Source organism: Schistocerca serialis, chromosome 9, assembly GCF_023864345.2.
Source record: "Schistocerca serialis cubense isolate TAMUIC-IGC-003099 chromosome 9, iqSchSeri2.2, whole genome shotgun sequence".
Taxonomy (NCBI): domain Eukaryota; kingdom Metazoa; phylum Arthropoda; class Insecta; order Orthoptera; family Acrididae; genus Schistocerca; species Schistocerca serialis.
In genome coordinates, this window is record NC_064646.1 from 277,885,458 (window position 1) to 277,901,648 (window position 16,191).

The 16,191-nt window shown below is 38.6% G+C and overlaps 1 protein-coding gene across 1 annotated transcript in view; it reads right to left on the reverse strand.

The window, feature by feature from the left end:
* Positions 1 to 16,191, reverse strand: part of LOC126418678 (putative ATPase N2B) — a 110,528-nt gene that overhangs the window by 53,330 nt on the left and 41,007 nt on the right. The window lies entirely within an intron of this gene.

The window sequence follows — 16,191 nt, forward strand, 5'->3', positions numbered from 1 at the left end:
TATCCAACCGGTGAAAGGAGACCTACAGTTTAAAATGGAATTCCTGGTGACACGTCACATTGCTGAACGCATCGCACTCTTATTTTTGAAAATGTTATCCCCTACAGTTGGCTCATATCCATTATTAACTGTAACAGTTTTAATCAAATTAACCCCAGCTTCAAGATGTTTGCCAACTAACAGGGTAGAAACAGCTCCATGGATGGAAAAATGAAAAAGGCTATTTTGTGAGAATGAGGGTGTGTTGAACAGGACAGCACTATTTGATCAATGTAGGTTTCTCTGCGAAAAATACTGAAAGAAATTTTGTTGCCAACGACTGCTAATGTTAAATCTAAATAATTTAATTGATGGAATCCCGTCCTTTTTGTTCGTCAATAACTGCATGCAAGTACTGATTTCTTATAAATCTGTTCAGAATAGAAACTGTTTATTCCCTAGTTTTTCTCTATGTTAATGATTATTTACGATCTGTTTAGAACTTGTGGATTTTCTGATGATACCAATAATTGCTGTTGAAACCTGGTTGTTTGTTTTATACCTAACATATTCTTGTATGGCTGTTGTATCACAGCCATGTTTAAAACTGAGAGAGAAAAATGTGTTGCATTTAGGTGCTCCAAAACTAGAGAAAAATGTATTACATGTAGATGGCCCAAACCTACCTCATCCAATCTCACTGAATGGAAGGACATATGCCAAAGATGGAAATTACTTTCACTGGCCACATCCTCTGTGTCTTACTTTCGGCTACTCTTCCTTTCAATGGCACAATACTTTCTGATTCAACTAGATGACAGGCAGTAAGGAACGGGCATGCCATTTGACGCTGTGTCCCATACAAGCCCCCACATTTCTTCATCAGATGTTTCATTTCCCCTAATTCCAATGTGTTTTGGTGGCCAGTAAACCGACACGGTCTTTTCTGCACTTTGTGGCAGAGGAAGTGTCAGCTAGGCACATCTGCTGAAGCAAATGTTGGAAGGCACAAAAGGAACTGGAACAAATGACAAACAATCTCTCTTGATCATACATAATATAATCAGAGGCCTTAAGGTCACACACAGCTTTGTGTTTAAGGATCATTAAGTGAAATGGGCCCAGTAGTTAGCTATGTGTGAACTGCAAATGTTCTCACAACAAATGACCATTAAAATGTCATTCCATGAATGGACAAGCAACAATAGTGTGCCCTTTAGGTATTTGTAATAGAAAACAAAATTTGAATGATACTGGGCCCACAAAGAGCTGACAGCACATTTATTTGTACGAAATGAATGGGAATAGGATTGCTCCTAAATGTTCTTGGGGCCAGCTTGGTTCCTTTATGGTGAACTGCATCCAATACTTAGAGGTATTAGTCCAGTTAATTAGAGGTACACTTCACATTGCACAAATGAAAATATGAGGGTGGTTTGAAAAGTTCTTGGAACAGAACAGAAAAAAGTTTTTTTTTATATTTCAACGTAGTCTCCTTGTAGATTAATGCACTTGGTCCAGCAATGTTGCGGTACCTTGAGCCCATCTCAAAAATGAGTTTCCTCCAGGGCTGCAAAATAGTTGTCAACTCTGGCTATCAATTCTCCATTTGAAGTGAATCTTCGTCCACCAAGAAAAATTTTCAGTTTTGGGAAGAAATAAAAGTCTGACGGACCCATATCAGGTGAATAAGGCAGGGGTGTGTCAACAATTGATACCTTAGTACATGTAATTTTGCCATGGCGATGGCACATGTGTGCAGGTGCATATTGTCTTGATGGAAGATGACTTTCTTCCCTCCTAAACCTGCCCTTTTTTTACATGTCTTTTGTTGCAATTGGTCCAGGAGGTTAGCATAGTATTCTCCAGTAATTGTTTGGCCAGTGGGGAGATAATCTAGAAACAGAATCCCCTTCGCATCCTAGAACACTGATGCCACGATCTTCCCTGCCAAAGGAATTGTCTTTGCTTCCTTTGGTGGTGGAGAACCAGTACTGCTTTGACTGCTGTTTAGTCTCTCGGGTATAGTAGTGCACCCAAGTTTCATCTGCGATCACAAACCGGTACAAAAAATCTTGTTCGTTTCTCATTAAAATGGGCCAAACATTCTTCCGATATGTCCATTCTCATACGCTTTTGATCCAGCATCAAGAGTTGCCGCTCCCATCTTGCAGATAATTTTTTCATTTCTAATTCTACACCTGAAATGTGATATACCCTTCCAGATGACATCTGGCAAGCATGAGCAATTTCACGCACTTTCAATCGGTGATCCTCCATGACCATTTTGTGCACTTTTGCAATGATTTCTCGAGTAGCAACACATCTTGGCTGACCATTGCGCGGATCACCATCTAAGCTCTCCCTACCAAATTTAAATTCATTTTTCCACTTTGCAATGGCTGAATATGAAGGAGTGGAGTCCCCCAATGAATTCTGGAAATCAGTATAAATGTCCTTTGCTTTCATATTTCCTTTACGAAGTACTTCATCACTGCTCAAATCTTGATTTTTTCCAACTTCGCAAATCACTACGCAGGAACAACAGAGCCATGTCACTGCCACAGCTCTCTTCCAAGAGCACTGATGTGGCATGTGTTTACAGGCAACAGTCCAATGAATATCGTGTGAACTATCGTTGCACTAGCGCTGATCTCTCATGGTGATTCCGAGAACTTTTCAAATCACCCTTGTAATTATAGACTGCTATTCCAATACCAATACACAACCTTGCCACCACTAGGTAATGTTGGCTCATCTACATGCAGCAAGAGTTTGGCAGGAAATTGTTGGATTATATTGGATGTATATGTAATAAATTGTTAATTGTACCAACAATCACTGTCTGTATTCTACTTCACATTATGTCTTGAGTTATGAACTTTTAGTTGTTATCTGCCCTGTCCACCCATAATCAAGCAGACATAACAACAAGACTATAAAAGATGAATACACCAGATCTACAAGCGTCTCATGCCCCAAGGCTGATCCACTTAAATGCTTTTTAACAGACAGTGACATAAAACCATACTGAATTTTTAAAATGGTCCATATCATTCACATTTGCCAGGGGGGGGGGGGGGGGGGAGGGGGGGGGGGGGAATTAACGGACACAAGTAATATAAAATATTTATTGGTTACTAGCTTCCACTCTCCCTTTTACCCTTTCCTTCAGGCTTCTAGTTATTTGCTACAGTTTCATTGCTTTGAGACTGCAAGGGAAGGAAACAGATGAAATAATACACAAAAGATTCTATACTGGTACTGTAATAATGATGAAAATAACATTTAAGATCATAAAAATCATATCTTGAGGCAGACTGTTCTCCAATTCAAATCAATACTGCACAACTTAATTGCTTAGCATCTAAGATACGAGGGCTATCCACAAAGTACATTACGTTTTGGAATTAAAAATAAATAAAGTATTGGAATTTTTTTTTTATTATATACGGATGAAAGCCACACTTAAATACTACTTTTCTACATAGTTGCCATTTAAATTAAGGCACTTATCGTAGCGATGGACGAGTTTGGAAATTCCTTTGTCGTAAAATTCGGCCGCCTGCGCCTTCAACCACATAATGACTGTCTTTTGGGACAGAAAAGGTGTGATTTTTGTGGATTTCCTGGAAAGAGGCACTACAATAAACTCTCAAAGGTATTGCCAAACTCTGCACAACCTCAGAACAGCAATACAAAACAAGCGCAGGGGAAAGTTGGGCTCAAAGATCTTTCTGATTCACGACAACGCCCGGGCCCACACGGCAAATGCCACTCGTGAAGTTCTCGAATCTTTTAAGTGGGAGTTGTTTCCTCATCTGCCGTACAGTCCCGACCTGGCACCAAGAGACTTCCACTTATTCCCAGCAATGAAGAACTGGTTGGCTATGCAACGTTTTGATGACGACGCACAGCTTCAAGAAGAGGTAACCACTTGGTTGAAGGTGCAGGCAGCCGAATTTTACGATGAAGGAATTTCCAAGCTCGTCCATCGCTACGATAAGTGCCTTAATTTAAATGGCAACTATGTAGAAAAGTAGTATTTAAGTGTGGTTTTCATCTGTATATAATATAAAAGTTTTCCAATACTTTATTTATTTTTAATTCCAAAACGTAATGTACTTTGTGGATAGCGCTCGTACAAACGGCCAGCCAGCTGATGATGATGATGATGACATTGTCATCGATGATTATGCATTTAGCAACACTAAACAGATAAAACATTAAGAACTTATACAATAGTTACATTACATTATTAATTAATAATAATCATGAACCCCCCCTCCCCCTCTCAATTAGAAGCATAGGCTGCAGTCCATGCAACACACAATATTTTAAAATTTTTCATCACACTCATCATCAACGAAAATTGTGGGTATGTCCTCTCTTATCTCTTGTTAAAAACTGAACAGATTTATCCATAAGCCACAAGCATTACATACTGGGAGCTCCTCTCAGCAGAGTATCATCTCATGATATAATGGACAGTGCCCTTTTCAGAGACATGTGAAGGTAGCTTTATCATGCCAGAGTGGATGGATGGTATAAATTATACCACGGAAACAGCACTTCGCCCCCCCTCCCCACCCCCCAAAAAAATTCCTTGACTCAACTGCAACCTGACAGCCTGTAAGGTGTAAGGAGAAGGAAGAAAGATGAGGGTTTAATGTACCACTGGCAATGAAGTCATTAGAGATGCAGCACAAGCTCAAGATGTAGTAAGGAAGTGACAGTCTCCTTTTCCTTGGAACTATTCCAGCGTTTAACTTCAGCAATTCAGAGACACCATGAAAAACCAGATTCAGATGATAGTATAGGAATTTGAATACAGAGTCTCTTGAATGTGGCTCCCGAGACCTTATCACTGCACTACCTCACTCAGTAATACAGATTGCAAAGAAATGGCATCTCATACTTGACATCTACATGTTCATTTCCCTAAAATCCCATGTACCACCAAACGGGGTGATTCTGGACACTGGGGTGAATTCTGACAGTATGGTTTATTTGCTCTTTGCTACTGCATAGAAAAAAAGAGTTACTTATTTTAACATCCGTGTGCCAATTATTTTAAGCGCAAGATTGCATTTATCACTTATCACAACTTTTATTTTGCATCAATTGTTTCCCTAGGTGAATAATTGACGAACAGTCTCAGTGTTAAAAATCCATGCATTATTGTAAAGTGGAAACTTTCTATTGTTGCGCCAAGCGGGAACTTATTGTAACAGTAATTGTCGACGCGCTCGGTAGCTAACAGCATTGAGACAATTTCTGTACAAGTTGTCGAGTTTCTCGTGCAAGGTTATAAAATAATGGGAAGTTATTGTAACAGTAATTGTCAACACGCTCAGTAGCTAACAGCATTGAGACAATTTCTGTAGAAGTTTGTCGAGTTTCTCGTGCAAGGTTATAAAATAATGACGGTTTTTGTAAAACTGTGTACTGTGTGGGGTGATTTCGGACAATGCCAAGAACGTATAAGAGCAGGAAAGGTGCTACAGTATGGTGCAATCATGACCCAGAACTTTTAGATAAAGCTGTTTGTGATATACAGAGTGGTAAATTGTCGTACAGAAAAGCATGCGATTTGTATGGTATACCTAAATCAACCGTACAAAATAAAGTGCAGGAAGCACATCTGAAAAAAATGGGAGGACAGCCAGTGCCAAATAAAGAAGAAGAATAAATCTTAAAGCAAGGTATCTTGAGGGCTGCACATTGGGGATTTCCCTTCACTAAATTGGATATTAGATATTTAGTTAAAGGCTACCTTGATAAATCTAGCCAAAAAGAGAAGAAATTTCGTAATATCTTGCCAGGAGAAGAATGGGTGCATTTATTCCTCAAACGACAGTCAGAAGATCTTTCCATTCGCTTAAGTGAAAATATTAAATGAGCTTGTGCAGAAGTGAACAAAGAGACTGTTTATTTAAATTCTTGAAAAATAAAAACTTATCTGTAATATATAAAATTCATTATATCATTCCATATCACTTATTTGTAACAAAGAGCTCCCTTAAAATGTGTAAAATGTCACTGAAATCAAATAAAAAGCATGCAGAATTTTTTTAAAAAGAAGGCAGTAACTGGCTGAATTTGCCCTCTATATACTGTAACTTTGGACAGAGATTTAAAAAACACATGTGTCCAAAATCACCCCAATATGGGGTGACTTTGGACACTTTATTTAACTGCCTCATATAAATATACCTACACATACACTTTCCGGTTCGGGGATATTTTATTCGTTACACATATACCCTACCACTTCCATATCAATCAATTTAATCTAACAATATATACAAAAGTTATAATCAAAATAATGACAAAACCATTCAAAATCACCTCGTTTGACGGTACCTGAATACACAAAAGGCTGACACATGCTTCTCCTCCTGCTGCAGGAGTAGAACATAATTTTGTTCATTTTGGACTATCTTCTCTGTTGGACATGCTATCAGTTTTAATGCTTGTAGAATACTGAGGGAATCTGAGTACATGAGAAATATATCCACTTATGAAACACCGTCTGCATTAGTGCCCTTACAAACGCATAGTTCACGAGTAAATACAATAAATGCTTTGGGAAAGGGAGTTATGAACTATAAGAAACGGAAATGAACAAAGAAGTATAAAATATGCAGTTCCTAAGAACAAAGGTACACACTACCCAGTAGGACAAGGAATGCTGGCATCAGAGGAGGACTGGGTGTGAAAAGCTTAAATGAGAAGATGTAGGCATAAAGGAACACTAGAAAGTCTGTGTCTCAACTGAAGATGGCAGAATTTTTTTCTTTTGCCTTTCTCCCACATCTTATGTGGGGTCAACAAGGTTAAAAACAGAGAGTTAATTTAAGTGATGGCTGGATGCCATTTCTGTTCGCACTTCATTACCCCCCCCCCCCCCCCCCCCCTGCGAGAGGAATACATGTATCCAAACTGTCTGTCTGTAGTATAAAGAATGATTGCAAATCATGTAACTGAGGTGAGACTTGTGGACCAGTCCACTATTCATCTAGGTGAATGTGGGAAACCACCTAGAAAACATATCCAAGCAGGCCGGTACGTCAGCCCTCGTCATTAATCTCCTGGGCAGATTCTATCCGGGGCCAGTGCACCTGCTCTAATGCCACAAGTGTCATATTAACATGCGTGGCTATATGAGTGGGTAATGGAAGGCAACAGACGACCAAAATTAATGATGAATTATTACCCAGTGAGCAGGAGATATTTAGGATGACCAAGGAGAATGTGGAAAGATCAATAATTTCAACCAAGAGAGCATAACAGGCAAATACTTAATGCAAGCAAAAAGGAGGAACAGGAGGATGACGACGAGGAGGAGGAGGAATAGAAGGAAGATGAGGAGAAGAAATAGGAAGTTAAAATTTGAAAACTTGGTCAGAGAAAAGTATTGGACAGGCAAGGATGTAGTCTCAATTTGAGTTGTAAATATGTACTTTGATAAAATCAAGAAGGTTATTTATAGTACAAAAAATTTAATTAAAACTACATCTGGAGCAAATTATTTATTTATATAATCAGTTTTAAAAAATTCTGGACCTCTTGATTTTACTTCAAATCTTGAACTAAATATCAATACTTTCCACATCTATTTCTAAAAGTACCCTTATGTCTTTATTATGTGCCACATCTACTTCTTTAAAATAAGAAAGTGGGGTGGGCAGATGGATCATACATCCACAGTACAGCTGGGATCATACAAAAATGCAATAAAACTGTAGCTGATCCCAAAATCACAGATAACACATTTTCAAATATCAGGTTCTTGCCATTAGGTTTCTTATATACTTTGACTCCTTCGAAATCCCTGTAGGTTATGCTTGTGGATGTGATCTACCGAACACCATGAATGAACAAATGCCAGTCAAGTTTTCAAAAAGCCTAGAACCAAAAAATCACATGGTCTTTTAAATTTCTTTTAAAATAGTTTTATCACATTCTCAATTAAATAAAATTTTCTCAATTAAATAAAATTAAAAGCAATACATGAATGATTAAAAAAACAGATTTTTGGTAGAAAATTTGAAATAGTCATTCTTCAATTGTCTTAACTATAAGTTACAATTGATGTGTAGCTGCTGGGAGGCTGGAATAAGAGCAAGAAATTGAAAGGTTGTATGCAAATAAAAGCACTGGACAGGTCTTCTTACCACAGGTGTAATGCTATTTCTAGCTAGAGTAAATAGTGTAACAATTAAAACATTATGTTGAAGTACATGGTTATCTTACTTAATACTAGAATCACGGAAGCAGTATACATTTACACTGGGCAGTATGGCCACTGTCACTTGGAAAGAGAAACATTAAAATTCGTAGAGTTGCTAGTTCCTGATGAGTGACTGTAAATGAAACAACACTTAACACTTTCCAGATGAGTGACATAGCTCGTAAATTTTGTGGATTTACTCCAAAAATACTATTGATGTAGGAGCTATGATGGTCATTTCTCAGCTCTGTAAATGTATCTCAACATTTGTTTTACATCTGTGATGTTCATACTACCAAGGAAAAACAATACAGGTGGCAGCACCTATCACTAATAAAAGACACATTACTCGCCTTGCAGCATGCCGATTCATCTAGTTTCCACGCACAGCACTTCACAAGGTCAAGTGCACAGCAACGGACCTCAATTGTTGTCTGTGTTGTCAGCTTCAAACTTTGTGTTTGTTTTCTAGATGGCCTTACATGATGATAAGAGTTTTTGTTGAACAATAGTAATTCTGAGATTGATGAACTAATTTCTGAGTTTCAAAAGCAGAGATGGTAAGCTATTTTTTTTTTGTAATTGTATATATTGCCCACTGTACACCAGGAAGCTAATTTTTATGATTTATGCTGTAAAAGAAGATGGCATTTCTGATGAAGAGTGAGCAAGCCTTCATGATAAAGGTGCTGACAATGATGCTGCATCACAGATTCCCCCATTTCAATCTATCAAATTTCTACTTTTGATTGTGCACTTGACAAATGATGACATTACCGCTCCACAGCTTCCAGTTTTTGAAGAATCTGGTAGAATTCAAATTCAAACTGACCAGAACTCTTCTGTGTTTGATCATTTTACCTACACTTTTGACAAAAACAGCTGAAGATGGAAAAATGAGGCACACACCACTATGCTAGAACAACTATTGACAAGCTAATGCAACAGGGACCTCAAGCTGCACACAGTTTGCAGTAAGTGGAGTACTGTGAAACTCTGTGAACTGCGTAAGAAGCTTTTTGCTGTGGTTTTACATATGTGCCTTGTCATAAAACTGAAACTAACCAACTATTGGTCTACAAACTCCGTACTGCAGACCTCCTTTGCAGGAGGATTTGTTTGTTTGTTTATTCATTTATTTATTGTCCTATCCTACAAACATTACATCTCACAGATAATGCAAGTTTTATTTCAAAAAATCGAGAAGGACATGGTCCTTCACAAGGTGAGACCTATCTTTGATATATTCCTGACAAAAAGTGAACGAGCATATAAACCAGGAGAAAAATCTTACTGTAGAGGAACGAGTCTGCCATTTTCATGGAAAACTTCATTTCAAGATCTACATGAAAAAGGAGCCTAAAAAATATGGTACACAATTTTTTGTTATGTCATGTGCAAGTGAAAGTAGATACATTTTGAAATTTGAAATATATTCTGTTAGTCACGTAAACCTTAATAACAGCATTTTGCATCCAGTAAACACATTGTGTGAAAGTTTCTATTGTAAATGCCACTCCGTACACATGAACGATTTTTACATTAGCCCTGTAATACTTCATCAGTTTTGGAGACACAAAACCAAGACAGTGGATACAGCAATAAAAAAAATAGAAAAGGGCTAGCTAAAGATCTAATACCACAGAGACTGACACTAAGGATGTATTTATTTTGATAGCGAAACAAGAAAAGCATCTAATGTCAATGGTGGAACAAAATTACGAATCATAGAGAAGATGCACCCTGACTGTGCATGGATTACAATAAAAATAAGGCTGGCGTGAAACACAGCAACCAACTAATGGGCTACTACTTTTTTGATATGAAACAAAGAAAGTGGTAGAAGGAGGTTTTCTTTTTTTGTCTCCTCTTCATCATGATGGTCATAAATTCGTATAGTCTACACAAATAGTTGAACCCTACTAATAAATAGTTTGTTGAGCACATTGCTGAACTGGCAGACATTTTGGTTAACAAAGGTGGCCTGGTTGAACAAACTTTCACCCAAAACAGTTTATTTGTAAATAGACTAGTAGAACGTAATTTGCTAAGCTAATTCCAACTTCAGAGAAGTCAAAATGTCCTCAGAGAAGATGTAAAGTTTGTGCAGAAAGAAGCAAAGCAAGATGTGGCAAAGTGGCGGGTAGTATTGTAAAGAATGTGATGTATGACTTTGTTTTCCAGAATGCTTCAAAATGTTTCACACTAAAGCAAATGTAACTAACCAATTTTAAATATAGAAAACCAACTTTTCAAACAGTTCTATTTTTAGTATCAACAAATTTTAATCTTATCTCCATTTAGGTAATTAAAACGAAAAAAAATATTTTTGTTATTGTGAAAATAACACATTTTCATTTCCGTACAAAAAAAAAATTGTCATAGATGCAAGTTTATGTTTATTTGCAAGATATTATAGGAAAAAGATCTTTCAACAGCAATAAAGTTATTTAAATTCTGTGCAATACAACCTGCTATAGAGAATTCAGGAAAACTGTGAAAATATGCAGTATCAGCCAGTTGAATAACACCCTTGGCAGCCAGACCTCGAAGTGTTCAACATATATGCTTTGATATCATGGAACAGAGGTCACTAAGGTTCCAGACAGAAAAGTTTGCTTTGGTATTAGAAGTCTGGATTTGTTTCACTGACAATTTAGGTAAAAGAGCCCTTATGGTGTACATCAATCTTTTGCTGCATGCTGCAGTTGGTAACTGCACAAAGAATTATGGGAAATGAACATGACAAATGATGAGTCACGCATCAATAGCCAATAAGATAACTCACTTGTAATGTTTTATGCTGCATAAATAAATTTTATGTCGACGTATGAAATATTTGCGAGAAAGACAGGGAATGCCATCACCAGCAAAAACGGCAAAATGTTTTACGGTTTGTAAATGTTATAACTCCTCATTTCTACTGTAGCAATTTAAAACATGTTCTTCATTACAATCCTAATCACAATCTCAGGAATCTTGACATAATTATAATAAAAAACGAAATATTTGTAAGATACAATGCTTTAAATGTTTCAATTGCAGCAATTTAAACTTGTTCTTGGCTACTGCCCTTGCCACAATTTCAGAGGTATTGTCATATTCAGAAGCAAACATGATTGTGAATGTCAAAAAAGTAACGTAAGAACTTGTAATGCCATGGAATATGTAAGCCAATGAAAAGAGATTGACATACATTATAATCATACAGACACCAAAACAAGGTTTGCATCACCTCAGTTCCGAGAGGTCTGGAACATGTACAGAAAACTGGAATTGAGATCAACATAAACATCATTTCCACCATTTTTATTGCTCATAAAAACCACACATTGCGTGTTGTACCACCATAGAGGAAGACCTTCAGAGGTGGTGGTCCCGACTGCTGTACACACTGGTACCTCTAATAACCAGTAGCATGTCCCCATGCATTGATGCATGCCTGTATTTGTTGTGGCATACTATCCATGATTGGTGGGTTATGTAGTCCATAAACAGCCCTTTTCAATCTCTCCCAGGCATGTTCGATAGGGTTCATGTCTGGAAAACATGCTGGCCACGCCTGTCGAGCGATGTCGTTATCCTGAAGGAAGTCGTTCACAAGATGTGCACGATGGGAGCGCGAATTGTCACCCATGAAAATGAATGCCTATCAGTATGCTGCCAATATGGTTGCACTATCGGTTGGAGGATGGCATTCACATTCACGTATCGTACAGCCGTTACAGTGCCTTCCATGGCCACTGGTGGCATTCTTCAGCCTCACATAATGCCGTCCCAAAGCATAAAGGAACCTCCACCTTGTTGGAAAGTGTGTCTAAGGCATTCAGCCAGACCACATTGCCTCCAAATACGTCTCCGATTATTGTCGGATTGAAGGCATATGCAACACTCATTGGTGAAGAGAACACGATGTCAATCTTGAGTGGTCCATTCGGCATGCTGTTGGGCCCATCTGAACCTCGCTGCACGATGTGGTGGTTGCAAAGATGGACCTCGCCATGGACGTCAGGAGTGAAGCTGGGCACCATGCAGCCTATTGCGCACAATTCGAGTCATAACACAACATCCTGTGGTTGCACTAAAAGCATTATTCAACATGGTTGCATTGCTGTCAGGGTTCCTCTGAGCCGTAATCCATAGCTAGCGGTCATCCACTTCAGTAGTAGCCCTTGGGTGGCCTGTCTCTCTCTGTATCTCCTCCATGTCCGAACAACATCGCCTTGGTTCACCTGAGACGCCTGGACACTTCCCTTGTAGAGAGCCCTTCCTGGCACAAAGTAACAATGCAGATGTGATCAAACCACAGTATTGACCATCTAGGGATGGTTGAACTATAGACAACACGAGCCATGTACCTCTTCCTGGTGGAATGACTGGAACTGATCAGCTGTTGGACCCCTCCATCTAATAGGCGCTGCTCATGCAGGGTTGTTTACATCTTTGGGTGGGTTTAGTGACATCTCTGAACAGTCAAAGGGACTTTGTCTGTGATACAATATCCATAGTCAACGCCTATCTTCAGGAGTTCTGGGAGCCAGGGTATTGCAAAACTTCTTTTGATGTGTGTATCTAGGGTACTGAAGTGTATACCAGAAGTGCATCTACTAATGTAAATCATAAATATTAGCATACAGTGCACTGAAAATTATGTTGTAGGAAAATGACATGAAATATGGGATCGCAGAAGTGAACTGGTGTTGTTGACTGATTAGACATGATGGCAGAACCAATGAGAAAATAGTGTTTGTCAGCACATCAAGTGCATGAAATTACACGGCGACATAATCAAGTAATGACGTGCAGAATAATTTAATGTAAAACACTGTTCCATAAAATTTAAACTGTAATCTTAGGTTCCAGGTTAACACTACCTTGGACGGAATGTTATGGAAATACCCCACAAAGTTTTTGAAACTGTCGTAAATGTGAGAGCTGAGACTGAACACCGAGACACTCATTCCAACACTACCTACATTTTGGGCTACAATACAGATCATCAGTCGGTCAGCAAGGTCAGTTTCTCTGGGGTCACATTCGTTGGCTGCATCCACTCAAAAGCAAACTATAACCTAGATCTCGGTTATACCACCAATCAGTTTGCCACTGCATACACTTTCCTTCTGTATTACTTCACATGTATACCAAAATAGGTGCTTCTACGGCAATTAGTCTGACATACTACTTTGCAAATAACCAACTAGAGCATTACTTCAACCCCCAATTAGCAGTATCAACTTTCCTTTAATACTGATATTTAAGTTTAGCTTAAAAAACTGTTATTGTAAAGAAAATAGTAACTGAAAAAAACAATAAAGAACACTAATTAAAATTTTATACTGTATTGTAAGCTAGGGTAGTAAAAGCTGATTCAGATTCGTCACTGCGATCGTTCAATCAGGCACAGAACTTACAGAGGAATGGTGGTGTTCGCCAGACCCCATGTCCAACCGAAACTAGCTAATTTCTCTTATGTGCTTGCCATTTGCCACAATCCAGGAGGCTCATTTGGCTTATCAAAAGTCATAGATGCAGTGAACATTACAAATACCAATGAGAAGAGCAGGAACTCCATTAGGGAAAGATTTTTTAGGAGGGATAACCACTATCTTTTTTGTTGTTGTTGTGGTCTTCAGTCCTGAGACTGGTTTGATGCAGCTCTCCATGCTACTCTATCCTGGGCAAGCTTCTTCATCTCCCAGTACCTACTGCAGCCTACATCCTTCTGAATCTGCTTAGTGTATTCATCTCTTGGTCTCCCTCTACGATTTTTACCCTCCACGCTGCCCTCCAATACTAAATTGGTGATTCCTCGATGTCTCAGAACATGTCCTACCAACCAATCCCTTCTTCTAGTCAAGTTGTGCCACAAGCTCCTCTCCTCCCCAATTCTATTCAATACCTCCTCATTAGTTATGTGATCTACCCACCTAATCTTCAGCATTCTTCTGTAGCACCACATTTCGAAAGCTTCTATTCTCTTCTTATTTAAATTATTTATTGTCCATGTTTCACTTCCATACATGGCTACACTCCATACAAATACTTTCAGAAACTACTTCCTTTCACTTAAATCTATACTCGATGTTAACAAATTTCTCTTCTTCCGTAACGCTTTCCTTGCCATTGCCAGTCTACCTTTTATATCCCCTCCACTTCGACCACCATCAGTTACTTTGCTCCCCAAATAGCAAAACTCCTTTACTACTTTAAGTGTCTCATTTCCTAATCTAATTCCCTCAGCATCACCCGACTTAATTCGACTACATTCCATTATCCTCGTTTTGCTTTTGTTGATGTTCATCTTATACCCTCCTTTCAAGACACTGTCCATTCCGTTCAACTGCTCTTCCAAGTCCTTTGCTGTCTCTGGCAGAATTACAATGTCATCGGCGAACATCAAAGAACAGGATCATCAGGTGAATAACAGAAAAACTGTGGAATAGTAAGTGCATCTTGCCCACCAGATGGTAGAGTTTTGTCAGGACTGGCTCTCCCAAGGCTGTCAGTAGTTCTAATGGAATGTTGTCTACTCCGGGGGCCTTGTTTCGACTCAGGTCTTTCAGTGCTCTGTCAAACTCTTCATGCAGTATCATATCTACCATTTCATCTTCATCCACATCCTCTTCCATTTCCACAATATTGTCCTCAAGTAAATCGTCCTTGTATAGACCCTCTTTTTATAATACTCAAAATAGAGAGAAGAATCATCAGAACGTGCATCAACAGATCGTACCAGAGAGATGGACACTGGAGAGTAGCTACAAATGAAACAGTCTACAAGGAAATAGAACCGGTAATGAGTACAATCAGGAAGAAACGCATTTCATTTTTCGCACATCTGATCAGAACATCAGAGAACAGGATCAGGTGAATAATAGAAAAATTGTGGAGTAGTAAGTGCAACATTACGTGGATTACAGAAATCGAGGAAGATATGGTTTGAGCTACAGATTACACTGGAAAACATAAGATACAAAACTGACAAAATCAGGAAACTCACAGACAAACAAACCAGACTGCAAACGAGAATCAATAGGCAGACAATAGGAAGGGTGATTTCCGATTAAGAAAGATGGATGAGATCCGAGAGAATGAAGAAGTACTGGGCTGACAGGAAACTGAAAAATTCTTTATATAAAGTTGGTTAGAGTGGTCCAATGAAGGTCATAAAATGTAAATAATAATAATAATAATAATCAAAATATTTGCGGAAAAAAGGACTGTATTTCAAATCAAGGTCCCACATACCACCCTGTTACGCCCTCAACCACAGGTTGGTTAGAAGTAGCTTGTCACGAATGTCTGTCCTTGGCCTTTCTCTTGACAGTATGAGTGGTGCAGCTGGTATTCTCCATGATCTGGTTGATGTACTCTAGTCTCTTGTGTTCTTCACTTCTACTGTCATTTCAGTGATACTGTTAATGATACCATCATGCCCCAGCAGATGGCTGCCCCTTGTGAGAGAGATGGCTTCTCTTCCTACATTCTGTGAAGCACTTCTTCATTTGATGCCTTCCCTACCAATGAAATCTTGAGGATTCTGCATTAGTTCCACGCCTCAACCTATCACTTTGTGTCCACGTTTCGCTTCTGTACAGCACCACACTTTCCTGAGATATTTGTGAAAGTCTTTTACTAAGTTGATGAAGGCAATATGCATGTCTTGAGCCTTTGTTAGTCTTTTTTCAAGAGTTAATTGTAAGCTGAGTATTGCTTCTAATGTGCCTAAATCTACACACATGGCCAGCTATTCACGTGTCACAGACACCATGTCAATGAAATGAGACCAAAGTGGTTAAGTGTGACAGGTAACTTGTGCAAGTGCTCTCAGAGAATCAATAATAATAATGATGATAGGTGGAAACTCACTGTAAAGATGATCGCTGAGCCACAGACATGCACGTAGAAAAGAGAATCATACTCACATAATTAAATTTTTGGCCATAGCCTTTGTCAGAAAACGAGAGCACACA